This window comes from Elephantulus edwardii, unplaced genomic scaffold (assembly GCF_000299155.1).
Source record: "Elephantulus edwardii isolate Elephantulus edwardi_28Jun2011 unplaced genomic scaffold, EleEdw1.0 scaffold00044, whole genome shotgun sequence".
Taxonomy (NCBI): domain Eukaryota; kingdom Metazoa; phylum Chordata; class Mammalia; order Macroscelidea; family Macroscelididae; genus Elephantulus; species Elephantulus edwardii.
In genome coordinates, this window is record NW_006399794.1 from 5032260 (window position 1) to 5037064 (window position 4805).

Genomic DNA, 4805 nt, shown 5'->3' on the forward strand with positions numbered 1-4805 from the left:
AAGGATTCTGAGGCTCCGTCTAACATACTTTGGACATGTTGTAAGGAGAGACTGGTCCTTAGAGAAGGACATCATGCTTGGTAGGGTGGAGGGACAGCACAGGAGGTGAAGACCCTCTATGAGGTGGATTGATTCAGTGACTAGGATAGTCGGGATGGGTGTGTCAGAGACAGTGCGATTGGCACAGGACAGAGCAGAGTTTAGGGCTGTTGTACATAAGGTCGCTTTGAGTTGCAAGTGACTCGACGGCATATAACAACAACAACATACCAAGGGTTAGATATGTCAAGAGATGAGAAATATGTGAAGAAGGAGGAAACTATTCTGGGGACCTTTGAAAAAGTCTGGAAAGGAAATGCATGAGAATCTACAGGCAGAGCTTCCTCAACTCATCAGCAGAAGTGACTGGACCTTGGCCTGTAAGTCCATAAGTGTGAAGGTCAGACCTGTGCATTCATAGTTGGATTTCCAAAAGTGGGCACCATGCATAATAAAGAGGAGATGCTCAATACTTACTTGTGGTAGGAGCAAAAGAAGTAAGGAAATAACAAAGGAAGACAGAGAGGGAATGATTGCCTAATAAATAAGGTATGTTATGTTTGTAATCATTCCAATACATAACAAAGGTAGACCAACCAACTGTATAATGCCAAGTAAGCAAAGAACAACTCTGGTAGCTCGATCCTGAAGCACTCAGGAGCTAACGAAAGGTCAGTTGTTCAACCCTGGCAGTTAGCTTCCCTAAAGATTTACAGTCTTGGACACCCTGCGGGGCAGCTTTACTCCTGCAGGGTCATGGTGAGTCAGAATGGACTTAGCAGCAAGAGATTTCCTTTTCTTTAAGTAAGAAAATCCTTAACAGTATCTAGTTTCAGGAAATTGCCTATGAAAATCACAAACATGTGCTGTTCATGGAACAAGAAAAGAAATCTATCCTCTCTCCATGGCATATGATATCACCAGCATGACACAGACAAATCCACAGAGGCAGAAAGTGATTGCCAGGGGTTCAAGGAGGAAAGAATGAGGAGTGACTGGTAATGAACATGGTGTGTGTGTGTGTGGGGGGGTGTGTGTGTGTGTGTGCACGTGTGTGTGAAATTGTTGTTGTTACATACCATCGAGTCACCGTCGAGTCGCCTGCGACTCATAGTGATCCTATGTAAGATAGCTCTGAAGCCTGCCTTGTTTTGAACCAGTCTTACTAACCGAAACACCTACCCTCATTGCTCCAGTTACTGTATCAATCCATGTCATCTGGGGTCTTTCTCTCCTGCGCTGTCCCTCCACCCTTCCAAGTAATAATGGTGGTGAAAATGGCTCAAAATTTATTATGATGATGGTTGTACAATCCTATGAATGCACTAAAAGCCACTGAATTGTGTACTTTCAGTGCATGAACTATATTACATATTAATAAAGATTTTTTTTAAATGGGGACAATCTTACCCATACCAACTCAGACATGGAAGATGCCACCAAGTATCAATTATAAATAATGTCAAATTTACCAATTTGGACATTATATTATTCTAATTTGAGGTATTTCTTAATAAATTACTAATTTTCCTTAGCAATATTTTTAACATTTTACTGAAGATAATTTAAAAATAATTATAGTGTTATAACAACAGGAAACTACCATAAATTCAAAGTACATTCAGAAGAGGACATGGAATGAGGAATAATATTGTTTATGTCAGACAGATCTTGGCTGAAACTAGAGAATGCCAGAAAGCTGTATTATTTTGTTTCAATTACTACACAAAGATATTCAACTATATAAAAAATAATATAAATTATAGATAACATTGAAAAGAATAAGAATTCTAGAACACTTAATTTTATTTACTCTGAACTTATATATAGACCAAGAGGCAAGAATGGTTTAAAAGGAGGAAAGGTATGCATCAGGGCTATATTCTTTCTCCAATCTGTACACTGAGAAAATAATTCAGAAAGTTGCAGTACATGAAGAAAAACAGAGCACCAGGATTGGAGTAAGCCTCATTAAAAGCTTGGACTATGCATATGACACCATCTTGCTTGCTGGAAATTAAAGACTTGAAGCATTTACCCATGAAGTTTAAAGTCTGTGGCTTTTAGTGTTGGTTACATCTCAACTTAAAGAAAGGGGGGGACACGTCTTAACTGGACTAGCAAACAATGTCATTATAAAAGAAGGGAAATAAAATGGAAGTTATCAAAGATTTCATTCTGTTTGGATCCACAATCAACATTCATGGAAAAAGCAGACAAGAAACCAAATGACATATTTGTTGCAAAAGAGCTCTTTTTCTTTAAAAAAAAAATCTCTTTAAAGTGTTTAAAAGTGAAGATGTCACTTTGAATACTAGAGTGTACCTGACCCAAATCATGATATCATCAGTCTCCTCATAGACTCATGAAAACTGGGAAATGGGTAAGGATGATCAAAGAATAATTGATGCCTTTGAATTATGATGTCATTTAAGGATATTGAATGAACTATGAAAGTACAATCAATACTTTTCCAAAAGAATAAACAAATCTGTAGTGGAAGAAATACAGTCCACGTGTTCCTTCAAATAGAGGATGTCATGACTTCATCTCATATAATTTGGACATATGAAGGAGACAGCAATCCTTAGAGATGGCTACCTTGCTCAGTAAAATAGAAGGCTGGAGAAAAAGCGAACGACCCTGACACAGTAACTGCAACAGTGGGCGCAAACACCACTATGATGTGAAGCTAGAGCCGTACTGGGCGGCGTTTTGTTCTGCTGTACGAGCACCAAATGGGATTATAGGAAAATGGCCTAATACTGTTTATAAGAATAGATAAAACAATAATGAAAAAAGTTAAACCCATGACTTTGATATTTTAAAATTATATTTGTCATTATAGATTTTGTGGTTATGTGTGCTTGTTTGTCATTATTTCATGTGTTATTGTTGTTATGTGCCATCGGGTTACCTGTGACCCATACGACCTTCATGCACCAGCTCTGAACCTTGCCCTGTCCTGAGCAAGTCTCACTGATTCTGACACACATACCCCCATTGGCCCAGTTACTGAATCAATATATTTCGTTCAGTGTGTACCTCTCCTGCGTTGTTCCTCCACCCTTCCAAGCATAATGTCATTCTCCAAGGACTGGTCTCTCCTTGCCACGTGCCCAAAGTATGTGAGACGGAAATTCAAAATCCTAGCCTCCAAGGAGAAACTTGGTATCATCCCTCTCCCAGACAGACTTGTTTTCTTGGTGGTCCATGGTATGTTCAGACTCTTCTCCAGCACTATGACTCAAAGGCATAGATTCTTCTTTTATCATCCTTAGTCATTGTCCAGATCTCTGATGCATAGCAAGTAATTGCAAACACTATGTCCTGGGCTATAGTTTCCAGATTGCCACTGTTTCTCTTCAGTACTCTCGAAAGATCCCTGACAGCAGATTTTCCCAATGAAATTTCTCTTTTGATTTCCTGACTGTTGTTGCCAAGAGTGTGGATTGGGAAGCTGAGCAAGCTGTAATTGTTAACAACCTCAATCTCTTCCGCATATCATGGTGCTTCCAATTGGCCCAGGGGTGAGAATTTTTGTTTTCTTGATGTTGAGTTTCCATCCATACTGAGGACTACATTTCATGTGGTAGGATATATGAAATGTTTCAAAACTCAATTTTTTAAAATTTATGGTTGTATGTTGTATTTTGGATTGTTGCTGTTGAGTCAATGCTGACTCATATCAACCTTCCATCAGGTTTCCAAGGTCATAAATCTTCATACTCATGTTTGTCCAGTGGAGCTGCTGGTGGATCAGACCACTGGAGAGAGGCTGGTTTTGGTTAGCAGTAGATTATGCTACAGGCTAAAGCGCCAGACTTCCTAATTATTAAACATCACCAGGCAATCCCATTCTCCTGGATGGTGATTGTTTTGGAAATGGACAAGTAACACCATTTTGCCAATGAGATATGTGTGCTAGGCTGTTGGAGAGCTCCTGGAAAAGGCTTTCACAATCCTAAGAATGAAACAGAGTAAGGATTCATCCCTTCTCAAAATTGTGTGTGGATACGACATTGGCACTATGAGATCTACATTGCTACTACCTGCAGCTAGTATCAATACATGTAGAAGAGGAGAGCCAAAAGAATCATAAGAAGCTGCACTGGATCACAGACATAGTAGTCTACCCTATTATCTATGTGAGAGAATAAATTTCTTTATTTTCTAAGACAGGTTGAATCAGGATTTTCTGTTATTTCATTCAAAAGAATTACAACTTGTTATAAATATTTGAATGTTAAAACTTAGTTTGAGAACATATTCTTTTCTTGCATGCCATCATATTTTTACAGATTGGACTGCAAGGAACATCACCTAAGGATTTGGTGGTGGTCATTGTTGTTATTGTTGCCGTTAAGTATCATCAAGTCGTAGACAATTCATAGCGACCCTATGAACCAAAGACCTGAGCACTGTTCATAGAGTTTCCGGAGGTAAGCCCTTTCGGAAGTGGATGCCACTCCTGTTTCCAAGCTTGTTTTAATCAGGAAGCTCAACCAAACACTGTCCACCATGGGTAACCATTATTGCATTTGACACATCAGTGTCACGGTATTCAGCATCACAGCAACCACAAGTTATCTCTGTACAGCAATGCACAGACCAGTACTATATACCACTTAGAAGAATGTTTGACAAAAAACAATTAAAGCAGCTCTCAGCTAGAGCGAGGGCTACATGGTGGAGGGGACCTGGGGGAGGGTTTGTAAAACAATGAAAGAATCTTTTCTTTTACTTTTCCATAATTTTTGGACTCA

The 4805-nt window shown here is 39.1% G+C and overlaps 1 pseudogene; it reads left to right on the forward strand.

Annotated features, from left to right (window-relative positions):
* The first annotated feature begins 483 nt into the window (after positions 1 to 483).
* LOC102873482 overlaps positions 484 to 4805 on the forward strand; it is a 49738-nt pseudogene continuing 45416 nt past the window's right edge.